Raw genomic sequence first — 17970 nt, 5'->3', positions numbered from 1 at the left:
CAGTTTAGGTGTCCACAGAACATCTCGAGAATGAAATGAACTATAGATTTGAAACTACATGCAACCCCAGTTTGTTACAATACGTAATGTACCTTGTATATTTTGTATGATTGAATTTCAGTTTAGGTGTCCGCAGAACATCTCGAGAATGAAATGAGCTATAGATTTCTCTGGCTGTTGTTCTTCTGTGATTCTCCAGAGGACTTGACAATATCGATTACATTTGATGTTATCTTGACCAAATACTCTCGATTAGCTTATAAGAATAAAAGTAGGCAGATGCTAATTTAATGAACTAAACTAATTTTATTTTATTAAACTATATGTGTCTGAGATAGTAAGAACAACTACTTATTGAATGAACTTACATGATGGCCTCTTAATATACTTGAACGTTTGATTACAGAAAGGAGAGGACCAGTAGCAGCATCTCCAAAGAAAGCAGTAATTCAAATGTTGGGAAATTGGAGTACATGCATTAATCTAGTTATTTATTGTATAACTAAAAGTTAAATTAATTTAAAAATTGTTTTATTATATTCATAGTTTATTTTTTTGAATGCATTTAATTTTTTCTTGTTAATCATACATATTTTAATATATAAAATTAAAATGTTTCATAGTAAATTTTGAAATGTCTTGTTTGTTGTTTAAATGTTATTTTTTCATGACTATATAAAATATTTTGTATTTGTTGTATTTTTAAAAGTTAATTTCAGTTGTGTTTGTTTTTAAATTGTTAGTTTAAATTTGTATTATTAAAAAAAATTATTAGTTTGACATAAGACCAACTTTCCGGTGTTTCCACACTTGTAGAGAAATGTTCTACAGTCTTAGTTTAATTCAGTTTTCTTTAGTTCAAATATGTTTATGTTCAACTGTGATTTTTGTCCGAAATAAACTTTAATAACATGTGTTTGTTGTTTTTTAATACCAATGTTATGTCTCGTTATATGTGTGTGTGTCAACTGTATTATTTATATTCAACAGTTTTTCAATTGATTCAATTATTTAAAACTTTTCCTATAATAAAAATATTGTGTAATCATATTCGTAGCTATGAAATAATGGATATTTTGTAATAAACACAGTTAAGACCAGATTTAGAATTTCCAAAAACTGTATTATACAAGTAACTAAACTTAAAATAATGCATTTGAATTTTTCTTGTTCATTCTTGCTATTCACATAAACTTCTAATACCATGTACATTTCAAAGACTAATAGTAAATAAATGCACCTGAAACATGCTAGTTACGTGTTTGTTCATATATTGTAACCAATATATTACTTTGAAACATATCAGATGTTACTTTGAAACATATTGTATAAGTTACTTTGAAATGTATCAGATATGTTACTTTGCAACGTATCTGATATGTTACATTGAAACATATACATATATTTGTGACGAAACATGAGAGGACATTCTTGTCAGTTAGATACGTGTCTGAAACTAAGCAGATACATTTTGAAATGTATCTGAAACATTACCAATATTTAAATGAAATATTTTTGATACTATTGGGTGCTATGTGGGTTATTTTGATAGATGTGAGACTTCAGGAGCAGTTGCAGTCATGAGTTCTTCAGAGATTATTCTTCGTGTTCAAAGGGTTCATATACAAGAGGATAAGATTTGAAACTGCAATGTTTCCACGTGGCATAAAATTTATAATAGAACAATTAGAATAACAAGTGATTCCTTTACTAAAAAGTTCTTTGATAAAATAGTAAATTATTATTATATAAATAATAATAGTTTAAATAAGTATTATACCACTTTTTAAGCCTTACGAAAGTATATTTATTTTTCTTATTTAAATTGGAGGCGATTGGCATGGTGCGCCTGAATTAGCACCCCCTCGCTACTGACGTCATTTTGACGTCACCAAAGGGGGTGCTAAATCAGCATAGATGCCGTGTCCAGGCCCTGAATAAGCACCCCCTTCGAATAGGGGGGTCCTAATTCAGCGCCTTGACCGTGCTCATGTGCTGATTTAGCACCCCCTTGAATCTGGGCCGTATTGATGAGATGAATAATTACCCCAACGGAATAGAATATATAATCGTTTAACCATATTGCGATTTATTTTTAAATAAAATAAAATTATATATATAATATTATATATATATATATATATATATAATATTATATATATATAATATTATATATATATATAATATTATATATATATATAATAATTTAAATATAATGCAATGAGTACATTTACTGCATTGCTGTCGTTTACTTAATATTTTCAAAAAGAAACAGTTCATTACCAATTGTAAAAATACTATGCATGAAATATACTTAAGTAAACAACTAGGTTCTAGGCATTCAAATACAGGTTTATTTTAGAATAAAATTAATTTGGAATCATGGTACGAACAACGCAGAGGAACTGATATTGCGTAAATCCGGCATGTGTAATAAATATACATGTTCAGAGATTACATCAACCTATTAACCAATTTAAAAACAATTATTTATTTATTTTAATTTTTCGAATACCAACCAAAAGCGGGAAAATTTAGAAGCGTGAAATTGTAATTTTGTGACGGCTAAGAGCCAATTATTTTTAATGACGCATCTCAACTGAATTATACTATTTAAACTGAATAGTATAATTCAAACACACTTGACAAACAATTTAAATATTATTTTATATCTACAAGAATCAATATCATTCAGTTATATCCATATCAGTTAGTTCAACTATAATTAAAAAAAAAAGTTGAAAACAATGTTTAAACACGTAGCAATAAATATACTACTGTATTTTCAAAAGCGTTATTGCTTAGGTCAAAACATACATTTATATACCTACTGAGTATTATCGATCTACATTGCTTAATTTCCCCTCTGTCGGTTAGTGTGCGTTTTTTTGTTGTTGTTAAAAATGGAATATCTTGAAAAATCTAAAAGGAAAACCTAATAAATTTAATCCTACCAAGTCTTGGTCAAAACTTTATGGTGGCTAAAAATGATTGTAGGACTGTAGGTCCACGCCTAGTTTTGACGAGGGTGGCTGACGTCACTTTTCTGCAGGGTAGGACAGTTAGTCCACGGGTGTCGGCGTGGACTAACTGTCCTACTTTTCAAAACTGACCTGGCCGTGAAATAACTTTTCTACCTGCGCTCAATCTTCAATCTGTGGAAGAATGTGAGTGATACTTCCACTACACACGCACAGCGTACTGCTTAGGCAGTAAATATAACAGCTTACTCAAACCAAAACTCAAGGTATCACATATGAAGTGGGTTGCTAATTGGGATTAAATTTGAACAAATTCCATACATCACTACATTACTATCTGAGTAATTCGACAATATCCTAATGAATGATAAACATCTACAGTCAGTTTGTTATAATTTTATTATACCTTATCTTGGTCCATCGTTAGCGTAATACGGTATATGCGAGTAGACACGTCACTCATAGTAGGCAACACGTTAATTGAAATGGATAGTTGATTGTTTTATTATTACTGTTATTAATTAAAACTACACTTTAGATCATATTTAATATATCACATTATTTATAATTGTATCAAATTACTTTAAATATATAACTATAGATAGGCAAAATATTGTATTACCTTAAATAGTGGCTCTTGGCCTATAAACCAAAATTTCTCTCTTGTCTTCAGAGACATATTAGCTTACACAAAAGAGTGCGAGTATATACGAGTACTAACATGTCTCCAGGAGGTAAGACGTTATTAAAAATTAATCTTTTAAAATAGGTATAACTCAATTAGGGAAATTTGTTGATTATTTGTACTAACAACGAACTTTATGTTTATTAAAAAAACAACTTGCAGTATAGACAATTTTACAAAGTGTTATGAAAACTAATTATGGTCTCATATTAAAAATTCTTATTTTTGAATTACCAATACATGATTAATTACAATTTACAAATAAATGCTGAATTGGATAGTACCGCTAGATTAACCTAAAATGTAAGTTAACTTTCGACTTACAAATTGAGTATAGTAATTTTAGAAGAAAATTACTTTACCGACGGATACTTCTTATTGAAGAAAACAATAACTTATACAAATTTAATAAGTGGGACTATTGCCCAAAGTCCAGATAGGTGATAAATTAAAACAACGTATATTACTCATATATGTATTTATATCCATAGTACAATTTTAGAAGGAGGACGATTAACAATAGAATAATATTTTCAACAGAAATGTTATGAACATGAAATTTATTGCATCTTTGTGTGTTTTATTATTGTTTAGCGCTAGAGATTTATATGTTAGTCTTAAAATAAATATTATACCTCTATTTTAAGTTAAACTGTACATTTACAAAGTTAGAAATGTAGCTGATAAAGAAAACACCTGTATACCTATTTTATGTAACATGTTCTGCTCAGTGAATTGCTATGTTATTTGGTATTCACGGTTTTGGTGGGACAAGTTTAATCCTGTCATAATATAAGTGCTAAACCACAAACATTTATGACAATCCAAGTATTATCTTAAAAAACTGACATCATATTTTAGCAAATTTGGATTTAAACAATCGTATCATTACATTTACAGCGAGGACAGTATTTAACCCTTTCAGGGCCAGGACCAAATATGAGATGTTGCAAAATTTTTTCACATATCTATCCCCTTGTGACTAGTCAAAAGTGCCAGGCTAAAATTGGCGATTTTGCAGTCTCTTAGATTAAAATTTATAACTTTTCATAAACATTAGAGAATGACCTAAAAGTTGCACCAAATTACTCGTATAGATATATACTATCAACAAAAAAATATAAAGATGTAGTTTTAAGTAATTTAAAATTTAAAAAAAAATAATGTTTTAATGGATTACATAAAAAAAAATTTAATTTTTTAATTTTTTTCGTAAATAACTAAAAAAGGAAAAATAATTTTACCGTAGAAAGCTATGTTATTATATTGTACATTTATAAAGGAACAACCATACAAAATTTTGTGTTATTTCTCTCATAAATAAATTTTTTATGACACATTTTGTATAAATACGCATAATTGTACTTCGCAACAAGTGATAAAGCAACTGACTCTTAACTGCAAGAAACTTAAAATAAATATTCACATTACGGATGTACCGGTAAACAGATGATTGTAGGATCCATAAGCAGTTTCAATACAGTTAAAAACACTATTTACCAAGAAATATTTACACAATTTTATTTGAAATTTATTTACACTTTTTCTATTTACAAATATGCTACTTACAATTTCACTCCCGTGAGATCGCAAATTGTCAGTCATTGTAACTACTACACACAATAGCTAAGCAGGTAACACTACTAATATTTACAACCACAAAATAAAATAATGAAGAAGAATCCAGCATACAATGGTACGATTGCACTAAAGCATAAAGAATTAACAACAATAGATCGAGTCACCTGATAATGTCACGTGACAATTACGAAATAAAAATGCATAGACCTCCAAAATAAAAATTATATTCATATTAAATATCTACAAATATACCAGGGAATAAAAAAACATAAAACTTAAATCATTTGATGTCGTATTTTTTAAAGAAAATTACGAATATCAAGGCGGCAATATATTGCCGCCTGGCGCTTTTCGCGTATGTCACCGACGGCAATATATTGCCGCCTGGCACTTTTCAGACACGATCTATGGCGGCAATATATTGCCGCCTGGCCCGGAAAGGGTTAAAGGCATTTGACCTATTATATTTTAGTTGATGATACATAGGTGAGATGACATGCCCCTTTCATATTACATGGGAAATGTTTATGTGGACATTAGATCCACTTAAAGTAAATTAATTTCTAAAGAAGGAAGTCCTTTAAGCATTGACGCATAAAATAAACGTATTTGCACCGGACACAAGAGATTTTTAAGTTCCATTCAAACTTGCAGTTGCTATTCATGGCTATATGCCGTTACGACATAATTTTAAGTTCGTTCAAATCCCGGAAACACAGTATATAATATTTTTAGTTACTAGCAAGTTACCAGCGACTTCGGCCACAATAAACTATTTAATAGCTTCTTAAACCCTATTAGTTTTATTCCTCTTTAAAATAAATCAAACCGTTAAAAATGTGGAACATCTTAGTTAATAAAAAATACAAATGATGTAAAAGTGTTGAAAAGCCACGATTACAATATGTTAAAACTAGTAGTTCCCTGCGGTTTCTTACACAATTTTAGACAGCTGTCGTATGACCACTTCTGGTTCGCATAATTCATATTTCCGACACCAACGTTGAGATTTCTTTGTTCCTACGATCCAGGAAATATGTCTAAAAGTGTATACTTATAGTGATTGTATTTATTCCTGGCTTAATATATTTTGTGCCTTAGTTCGCTTTGTTACTTTGTTTGCTCGATCAAGTTTGCGTTTTAGAACAGTCTTTAAATTTATAGTAAAAGTTATATAGTAAATGCTTCTTTGATATCAGCTTTACAGTACTCACCAAACTCTGCATACTCAATATTTGCTAAAGTGTACAATTAAAAGTAGATCTTTATTACCAAAACTTTTAATTTTCTTATCTGAATATTTTTGTTACTACTATGTGTTCAACAATGGTTGCATAAAAGGTTAAATAAGTAGTGGTTACTATCAAGCTAATTCTATGCTTTCAACACCAAATATAAATAAATTGAAAATAATGGTAAAATTATTACACATATGATTGTGCTATCATACATTTAAACAGAACAGTTTAACAGACTCGTATTATATAAAATTCTTGTTCTAATTACCTAATTTTTCCGTGCATTTTACGATAGTTTAATAGTTGTTTTAAAAGACCATTATAATCGTTACAGCAATTCTTAAGTTATAAATGGTGTATTACTTAACAATATACTTAAGAAAATAAACCCGACTTTCATTTATGCATTTAGCTTTTTGTTTCATTCTTTCTGTAGCTGTATACTGCAGCTAGTTAGAAAGAACTAGTAAAAACACAGTAGCCTAATGAATAATAGTTAAAATATACAGAGTATAGATCTCGAAACATCCGTTCAAGGACAGTAGAGTGAGTACGGCGATCCCCTGTCAAACCCTCGTCAAAAGAAACCCGTGAGTCGGACAGTAGGTCCACGGTCCCGGCCTGGGACCCACTGTCCATCCCTTAAGAAGTAGGTAAGAAATGCTTCCGGCAGTTTTACGACGTGGACCTACAGTCCGTTTACCGTCTGAGTCAGCTCATGCTTGTCGCGCTAGGAGTACCACAGGAGGCCTTTTATTAATGTCCATTAAAACATCTATAAAGCAGAATATACATGTACAAATAAAACATTTTGCCTATGATGTTGCAATTTTTATTCTGACAAAACCATTCAGAGATTTTTAAAAGAAATTAAATTAAATCTTCTTTCCATTTTAAATTGGTGTAATATAAATTAAATGCAAGTCGTAGGCCTAAGTAAAACCTTGTTTGTTAATTTTGATCTCAGAGGCTACACTTTTCAACATACTCTAAAAAATCACAACTCAAATTGTAATTGTGTTAATTTTTGCAAATTGAAACTGTCAAATAATAGGACTTGTTCTAATTTTAAATATGTAGGATTAATTTTTGGATAAAAATCTTTCTTGGATTAACTAATTTCAACAATGCACAACAAAATATTTTATTACATATGAGATCGATGTGATCACACATGCTTCGTAATAAATGCACTTATTCAGTTCAGATTACAGTATTTTTTGAATACACCGGACCGAAATACTTTAGTACTACATTAGTTATAAGATTAAATGAAATAGACTACGTCTATTTCAAAATAATATTATTGAATTTTTGAACTCAGTATCAACCTAAACTTATGGTTTATATTAAAAATTAAATATTCTTTTCTGTTGTAACTTACTTATTATAATATTGCAAACTAAAAGGTACTTGTGGTTTATTAATTTTGTGTGTGAAAAATCATTTGATCTCTGTTTACTTGTAAATTAATTTTAACGCCACGGAATGCCGACGTTATTTACGTCTGGTATCTTTGCTTTTGTATATATATTTCACTTAAGTATATTTAAACGTTAATACTTGTAAATATTTTTTTCACTTCTTGCTGTCCGTATACTGTATAATTGGACAGTAATTTTTCCGACAAGTATTATGTTGTAACCTTTACTTTAGAACGAAAATAAATCATTATTATCATATTATACATTTCTTTTGGTTACAGTTAAAGAAAAACTATTATTGAGATCTAAAAGAGGAAGCACATGAGGATGGCTGAAAGTGTTATAATTTGTGTGATTTATATTATTTAGCGGCTAATGACTGTTTCTCATATATTCACCCGTCAATAAAACTATTCCAGCAGTTTATTGTAAAAATGTAGGCCTATTTTCAAATTTAAAGGTGAGCGATTACACTGCACACAATAACCATCATGTAACCAAGAAAATAAGTACTGACCAACATTGCTTTTGCTGTAGAAACGTTTTAAGAACAGTGATTCTTATGTAAAAACTCACAGATTTTTTACAACTCACTTTAACATTGGTTGGTACGGCGCTGTTCAAGATCTAAAAACAATTAAAATCTGGGTAAGTTCATTTACAAATACGGCCTCTACCCAAAATAAAACTGAGGGAAGTCTACAAACTGTTCAAACACCGAACAATGTGGAAAGAGTGAGAGTTGCCGTTAGTCGCAGGCCAAAGCAGGCGGCCTGATTGCAAGCTTTGGCTAGGGTTTTCAAAAACAGATCCCCGCTAAGGATTTTTCACCACGACATTCATTTTTATCTTTGCAAATTCAAATTATGCAAGAACTTGTTATTACTAAATACATACAATAGTTAATGTTAGTATGTAATAATACAAGTTCAGGTCTAGTACACTAAATAGGTATCTGAACGTCCATTAAACAATAACTGTATTCTTTTTCAAATACGCATGTCATTCATGAAGAATTTAAAACAATCTGACCATTTAAAAAATGTATAGGTACATGATAAAACTTGTTTTAACTAAAACCAAAAAGTATTCACATAGTCCACACATAGTTCAAAATAGCATGTTAACAACAATTATGCATGTACGAGTGTGAGGACTAATTTTAAAGCGATTTCAATTCAATATACAACATGCAAATTCACAATGACATAAAGCTGATGTGTACAGAAAATAAAAAACTACAATCAATTCGTGATAATTAATACCTGTTCTACTATTATTTCATTAACAATAACAATCTAATTTTAAACATTATAAATACAGATATACACACAAAGGTTAATGAATTAATACAAACGTGATTAGCACATAATAGGTTTTAAAATACCGGTTCAAACAATAGAAACAATGTTTCTTGGTTATCACGGGAATTATAACTTTGGAGGTTGGTACAGGGAAGGCGGGTTACCCCTCCAGCGGGTGTTTCCCCCACTCTCAAATCTGTGGCGCTATGAGCTGTGGCGCTGTGAGCACTCCGGCCAAATCTTTGGCGCTATGACCTGTGGCGCTATGAGCTGTGAGCATGGATCCGATTATTTATTCGGTTGTGTTGGCGCTGTGAGCACTCGACCAGATCTGTGGCGCTATGAGCTGTGAGCATGGACCCGATTATTTATTCGGTTGTGTTGGCGCTGTGAGCACTCCGGCCAAATCTGTGGCGCTGTGAGCACATTCACGTTGTGGCGCTGTGAGCAAATTCACGTTGTGGCGCTGTGAGCTTGGGCACTATGAGCCACCACCGATAAAAACATTTCATTCAAATGTCATGTGTTATAGATTAAAATATGGTATTTATAAAATATATATGGAACTTAGGTACGAAAGTAAACAATCACAATAAAAAAGATAATTTGTTTTATTTTGTATCACTTATGGTCTTGCATTTTGATTTGTTTACAAAGTGAATCATTATTACTTGATGATTTCGAATATTCTAATACCCAGAGCCCCATTTTCAGGAAATAATTATTACTAAAATTGTATCCACGCTAATTTTAAATAGTGCAATGAACATTCACAAAACATTTTGATTTTATTTTCAGTAATATAGGGAAGTCCTCCTTCGTAGACTAATGGTTATTATAGTCTCGGCTCTCTAACCGAGAGATCACGGGTTAACCCTTTAATGCATAGTGTCACTCAGGAGGAACATAATTGTTTTTTTAGCATTCTGAGACGCATTCTGTTGGTTGTTCATGGAACTAATTCGTGTATCTCAGCTGGGACATAATGCAGTAGTGGCTTAGATGTGGTTCCTAACCTATATTACATTTATTTCGACAGTTGGATTGAAACATGTGGTTGGAGTACAATGTTTGTGAAGTTTGTGCTGTTACCATAGATTTAGTGTCTTTGTTTGTGTGTTTTAGAGATGAGTTATCTAATTGAATAAATACAGCAGTGACTATTAGTTGTTTATCTTCAAAAATAACCTACAGGTAACTATTATTTATATTTCGTTTGTGAGTTATTCGTAATTTTAGCTGTGACCCTCAGGAGTGACATCATGAGGAAAGGAAAGTAAATATAACCTTTTAGGGTAGACATTTAAAAATTAAATATTGTATTTAAATGTCCTTTAATAACCATTATGACTGTGGTTTTACAACATTCAAAGTTACAAATGAAACTAATAAAGCCAAATTAACCAATTTTAAGATAACCTAATGAACTAACCTAAATAATCAAATATTACAGTTTTAGTGCCATTTTATCCTTACATTTAATTTTCCAAATTTGTTATCATTGTTTACTGTGCAGATACTATTATCTACATAAAAGCACAAAAAACATTAGGTTACTAATCCAGTATCCTACATTGAGTTTTTTTTTTCCAGAAAAATGGATCCGATTGAAAAGGAAGATAATTATGCAGGAAAGGCTGAAACAGATTTTGCATCTCATTGACATGCCATATGAAAGTGAAGATGAAGTTGGTCAAGTAATTGACGAGAATGAATTCGACGTAGATATTAGTGACGAGCAACTTTTCAACACAACTAGATGAAGTTCTAATAAATTATTTACCAGAAAGCAATGAAGGAAATGAAACATTGTCTGGAGATAGTAATGATGGTGACCACCCATACCTACTAACTAATGAACCTTCAACTAGCAAGAATAAGCCTATTTTTCTTCTCTTTCTGAAACTAAAATAAAAAGAGGGAAAATTGTAAAAGAAGGCCTAAATAAAAAAATGCCAAAAAAGTGGGAAAGCCTAAAAAGGCCCCACGAAAATGGGAGCACAATCAATTGTTATTTGACCGAAGAGAAAATACGATTCAAGGGGAGTTTTTCTTCTTTCATCAGAGATAATGAGCCTCGATAGCCCATATGAGTTTTTTAAATATTTCTTTGGAAATGAAATAATTGAAAAAATTGCTATGGAAAGTGCATTGTACTCGACACAACAAAATCCAGATAAACCAAAAGTAGTGACCGCAAGAGATGTTGAAAGATTTTTAGGAGTTTTGATATTTTCATCTATAACTAGCTGCAGTAGTTTAAGAGATATGTGGCATCCTGTACTAGGATATGAAGTTGTCAAAGACTGCATGGGCGTCAATAAATTTTGAGGCGTTGCGCTCAGTAAATTCATTTCAATGATAATTCTACGGCCAAAGAGCCAACTGACCAGATAGGGATCGCCTGTTCAAAATAAGGCCGTTGATTGAATATCTAAATCAAAGATTTCTGTCAGTCCCAATGCGCCCAACTTTATATCTGTGGATGAACAAATATGCGCCACTAAAACCAGGCATCACATGCGGCAGTACAATCCCAGGAAACCACATAAATGGGGTTATAAGTTGTTCGTTATTTGCGACGATAACGGGTATGCCTATAAATTTGAAATTTATTGTGGCCAAGAGCCTCCTAAACTTCAGAACGAACCTCAACTTGGTACTACGGGAAATATAGTAGTCAGATTGGCAAGAGAAGTGCCTAGAAAATCTAAACTACACCATATATTGTGACAATTATTACTCAAGTATCCCATTGTTTGGGTATTTAAATAAAGAAGGTATTTTTAATGCTCGGAACCTTTCGTCAAGACAGATTAACCTGATTTTCCCTTACCGCCCTAAAAAAGAGAGGTTCTACTGAGGAATACACTACCACAGAAAACGACTCTTGCATTTCCATTGTAACATGGCATGACAATGACTTGTGACAATTGGATCAAACGTTTTGGGTGCCTTGCCGATGGAAACCATTCAAAGGTATGACAGAAAAGAAAAGCAATATATTGTGATACAATGCCCCAAAATTGTCAAAATCTACAACAAGCACATGGGAGGTGTGGACCTGATGGACTCGCATATTAGGGAGGCACCACATAAAAATTAAGAGTAAAAAGTGGGTACTTTCGCCTCTTTTACCATATGATTGATATGGCCGTTTGTGAACTCGTGGATTACTACATAAAACTGTATCAAATAATTCTCTTAGCCAAAAAGAGTTCAGAACTCAGGTAGCATTGGCTCTAATGCAACTGGGAAAGAACGATACTCCAAAACGTGGAAGACCATTCAACACTCCACAACCAGAGGAAAAAAGACCGAAGAAATCAGCTGCGGTAAGACCACCTCACATAGTTACAAAAGACAAAACTGATCATTGGCCAGTGTGGGAGGAGAAGAGGAATCGGTGCAAAGTGGAAAACTGCAAGGGGAAAACTAACGTTGTTTGCAGCAAATGTAAACTGAACTTATGCCTTCCATGCAACAAAAAATTGTTTCAGACTATTTCACATGTGAAAAGTGTGTTTTTTAAATTTACCATTCACTTATTTTGTTAGTTTTAAAAAAATATATCCTTAGAGAATTGTTTTTAAATGTATTCAGTGTGCTTTTTAAATACAACTTGAAATTAAGTACAGAATGTGTTACTTTATTTCATAATGTCACCCAACTGGAACATACAATATTTTGTATATTTAGCCTATAACGCATGATGTCACACTCAAAAAGGGACATTTAACAAAAATTAACTATTTAGGGGATTAAAGTGAATTATGAATTTTTTTAATTATTTTTTCCATGTCTTGTACTAATGTTTTACAACATTTAAAATTTTTCTGGCCTAAAAGAAAAAGTCATGCATAAAAGGGTTAAAATCCCGAGGAAGTCCAAAAATGTAATAATAATAAAAACCAGTGCACATAGCTGACGCTGAGGCTTAAATGAGAAAAAAGTAATAAAGTGGGGCTAAATGGCTGTTTTTGAAGCTCCGTACAATGCTCGGTACGAACGTATTTAGTTGCTTTATATATTTTCCAATGTGATTGTAAAAGATATCAACATTAATTAATTATATAATGATTTTCTAGGTTTGATTTGAGAATTACAGTTTTCATGTTTAAAGTCTGTTATGAGTAAAATTGTATGAAATTAGATTAACTTTGGACTGTACCTGTTTGTAATATATAATATATGAAATTTAAAACTAGTTTGTATCATTTATATAAAAGTATACTTTACAAATCAAACGTAAAAAATACCCATTATCAATTTTATAATTCACATACTATGATAGGATGGAAACATTAACCCATTATGTGGGATCGCACAGCCACCGTACATTGCATAATGCATTTCTGATTTTGCCCCTTTTAGTTACTAACATGAGTAGTATATAGCGGCAACATTGGAAGTACTGGCGAGAAAGAATAATATATTATTAATGAATGTGAACTACACAGAAAAAAATTAGCTGCCTGGCAGTAATTTTAGCATGTAAAACTAAATGTTTTTGCTAGTTATACTAGCTTAGTTTGTTTGCTCTGGAACTCTTCACATCTAAAAAGAGCGTTTTTTCTCAACTTTTATAATTTTGTCGGTTATCTATCGATTGTTGTTTAAAAAAAGTACTAATGTATAAACTAAGTTACACAAAACATATTCAAATACTAGTACTAGCACCGTTATACTGTAACGACTTTTCGTATCGTAACGTAACCGACCCAGAAAGTCTCAGTCGTGAAATGGGGTAAAGAATTCCAGGGGTCGGGAGAAGATGGTTAGAATGAAGAAACCAAAGGCTCAGATTGAGAGCAGAGTCAACGTAAGTGGACTCAATACGAACGCTCGGTATCATCACAGCCCAGGCTCCAAGTAGGGTATGAGGAGGAGTATGGACAATAGTAATTTGGAAACAAAAGCGTTGGGAAAGAGTCCAGCAAAAGATCGAGGTTCCGCTCGGATTTCTCTAGCGGGGACAGAGAAATAGGCGCTTGGATTTCTCTAGCGAAGGGCGAAAGATTCCGCTTGGATTGCTCTAGCGGGCAAGGGGAAAGAGGCGCTCGGATTTCTCTAGCGCAGGACGAAGGGTTCAGCTTGGATCGCTCTAGCGGGAAAAGACGTAGAAGCGCTTAGATTGCTCTAGCGCAGGGCGAAAGGTTCCGCATGGATTGCTCTAGCGCAGGGCGATTTTCTTACCTTAGAGTTGCGAAGCGTGGACGGTCTCTGAGGAACGAAGAGCTTCCTGTGGTGGTTTTTCCAGGATCGACTGAGCGCTGTATCCTGGTGAACTCCCAGGAACGAATGAGCTGCTCTACATGGGGTGGTCTCCCAGGAACGAATCAGAGCTGTGCTGGTGATCGGCTTCCTTATATAGCAGCCAGGTTGGCGCAGAACCCCCAATATTGTCAGTCTGCTCCTAGCTGCGGTGCCGGCATCATCTCTCCGTAGGGTTATACGGTCTGCTTGTTCAAACCTGTTTGAAATGGCGACGCTGCTGTTTCTGAAGACTCGACCGTCTTGCAGGGATGGGGTCGTTAGGGGTCCGTCGGCATAGGGAAAAATGTGCTGACTTTTGTAAAGCGGCGCTGCAGGACGTATGGGAGGTAGGAATTAGGTAGGAGTGTTTAGGAGAGGGTAAGCTTTATGGGGAAAGACGCGAAAGGCAATAAGGTAACGGGAAGTTTCATCGGCGGCGCCGGATAGAGTCAAGTGACGGAGGAGCCGGACTGAGAAAATAGGACAGGGCTTATTGTAACGTCGGAAAGCGAAGGCCATATGAATTGTAAGAGGACGTGTGTATAGGACGACGCCGACTACCTAAAGGCGACGCCCAAAGCGGATTAGTAGGACACGAGGACAGGAAATGTATAATGGTAAGCGGAAACATGGACAATCGCTAGGGTGCGGGCAAAGGTCAGGGTAAATGAGGTACGTGGAACTAGGACACGACGCAGGGGAAATTAAAATTAGGACGACGCTGGTTGTTTACGGATAGGAGGGAAGTTGAGGAGATGTTTTAGGTGCAGCGGAAATAAGGATTTATTGGCGGAAAGAAAACGAAGGGTGTAGAGCTAGACGTAGGGCCGTGGGAGGAGACGCTAAGATAAGATAAGTTAGGAACAACAGGACGTCGGTAATAGCGGAAGGCGGAAAATAAAAAGGTTAAGGGCAATAAGGGAATCCGAACCCTGGCAAACAGGGTTTTTAAAAGAAAGGGCGAGAATTAAGGACGGGGACGAATAAGGGTCGTTACAATACATGGGCATTTAGAAATGCAATTTTAATGAGGGGTAAAAAATATTTTTGCCTATAAATTTGCTAAATCTTGGCATACTGTTATGTACTGACTGCCTCACCAAGCTATTACAGCATGCTCAATTTCTATTATTTTGGTCAATGCTGATGCACCGATTGATGGTTTATAATTTTCAGACACCATGAATATGGATCTGCCAAATTTATTTTCAAAAAGTCTAAATTGCTAATTGTTTGTCAAAAGAGTTAGAACTAATAAGTTTTATTACATTTTTGTACATCAAGTTAAACTAGTTCAGGAAACTCCCAGACCTGCCAAGAAAAAACATTTCTCTTACTCATAGCCTAAATGGCAAATTGTGTGTAACCTTTATCCCTAATTCGGAAAACAGTGGTATGGCTTCGAACCAAGCAGCTATAAATCATCAAGCAAAACTCTTTGAATGCTTTGCTGTAAAACAATTTGGCAATCCTTATAACAAAACCGAAATTCCTCCCAGCTTTTGAAAAATTATTTCTAAATATTTGGAGAGCAGCTTCAAATCTTGGAGTACAATATCCTGCACGGTGTTCTTCCTCTCTATCATACTGCTTATAATTTAATTTTAAAACGAGTATTCTCCAGATTTTAAACACTGCACAGTCCCATCAGTTACAACCGTCATGGATATTGGATAGCTGAAACTGAGGGAAGATCTTTCCGGAACTTAACATATTTGGTTAGTCAGTTTAACCTTCATTTTCAATATTTTTAGGATACCGCCTTCTAAATTCAAATACCAGCTATACCTTTATATATTTGCTGAGACAAATATAGCTAAAAGCCTTAACTGTATTATTGTTAGTTCTAAACTGAGTGCTGCACTAGTTCCATGACATTCCGCTAAGTGATGCCCGCCAGTGGTCATTGCAAGTGTTTTTCTTGTTAAAAACTGGGTAGCACACATAACAAAGGATTTCAAATAGTGCTGAAAAATTTATAATCCAAGAACCTTTATAATCCAAGATTGTAGTCTATCAGCCATGTTTACGTGGAGGGGAATACTACAGGAATAATCACACATAACTTGGACAGTTAATTATTAATATGTCTCCGGTCCTTTATACTTATGTATGAATTAGTGTATTTATAATTAAATACTAGCTAATTAATTGTAGCATTAATATTGGCATTAGGAAGACATTTCATGAAATATTAAAATCTGTTGTCACTAAAACACTGCTCATGTGTGCTTTCTGGTGAGAAAAGATGCTCACACTCGTAGTAGTCAAAATATTTTTTAGTTATAAGCATATAAATGGTCAGTTTGGAAACACGTATTACTCTGAAATACAATTCGAAGCTAAAGAATACATTATTTTTAATATTTTAAAGTATTCCTTCTGGTACAGTGCAAGAAAGATGTAGTCCATGTACATATAACGTAGCTTGATTCAATGAGAATATTGAGTATAGCTTGATTACATGATCCATTTAGTAAAGCAACTGAAATCTGATACTGGTACAGATTGACTCTTGAGTTTATGACTGTCTGAAAAGATCTATACAGAGCCAGCAACGATATTTAATTGATATCAAAATAATGCAAGGGATTTGTTTAAACTTCTTCGTCGCCTTGCATTGTTTCGACATCAGACAAATGTCTTCGTTGCCAGCTTTTTATAGATCTCTTCAGACAGACGTGGACTCCATACGTCCAGTAAAGTAAAGTAAAATAAGACATTCTTTACTTTACTTTACTTTGACTCCAGACGTCAATCTGTATCAATGTCACACAACAACATTCCGTTTGCAAAATTGGCATGTAAACCATAGTCTGCAAGCTTTAGAGCCTGCAACAACAGCAAACGATAAGGACTGTTGCAAGTGTTTCCGTATAACTTTCCAAACAGTCGTCACTGGAATTGCTAATTTACAACTAGCCTTCTAAACTGATTTCTGTAAACTACATGTGAAAGTCTATCTCACTCGCTCAACATTCTCTTCCCGTACTCTTCCGTTTGCAAAGGCAGCCAGTATCTTCAAACTGATACCATCTAAAGATGTTTATTACTTGGAGGATCACAACCGAACTTTATAAGGAGTGCATGTTGCACAGTTACTACAGATTCGATCTTTGCAAACTGCAGATCACAAAATGCCATCTGTTCATGAGTCACCAATTTTGCTACTAACGTTTTTTAACGGATAGTGAAGGAAAAACTGTGTTAAGCATGTGCACAGGTGACAACAAACAAAATTGTCCTATTGTCCTCCTCCGTAGACTAATGGTTATAGTCTCAGCTCTCTCACCGAGAGATCACGGGTTCAAATCCCGGGGAGGTCCAATCATGTACTTTGTACTTTAATAAAAAACCAGTGCACTTCGAAGCCGGCATAGCTGACGCTTAAATGAGATTAAAAAAAAAAAAACAAAACTGTTTGGGTTGATCTTTGATTTGATGAATGAATTCTAGTTTCAAATTAAATGAAAAAAAAAAAACACTATGGTGGTAAAACCC

The sequence above is a fragment of the Homalodisca vitripennis genome, unplaced genomic scaffold (genome assembly GCF_021130785.1).
Source record: "Homalodisca vitripennis isolate AUS2020 unplaced genomic scaffold, UT_GWSS_2.1 ScUCBcl_2819;HRSCAF=7927, whole genome shotgun sequence".
NCBI lineage: Eukaryota > Metazoa > Arthropoda > Insecta > Hemiptera > Cicadellidae > Homalodisca > Homalodisca vitripennis.
This window is presented reverse-complemented; position numbering follows the sequence as displayed.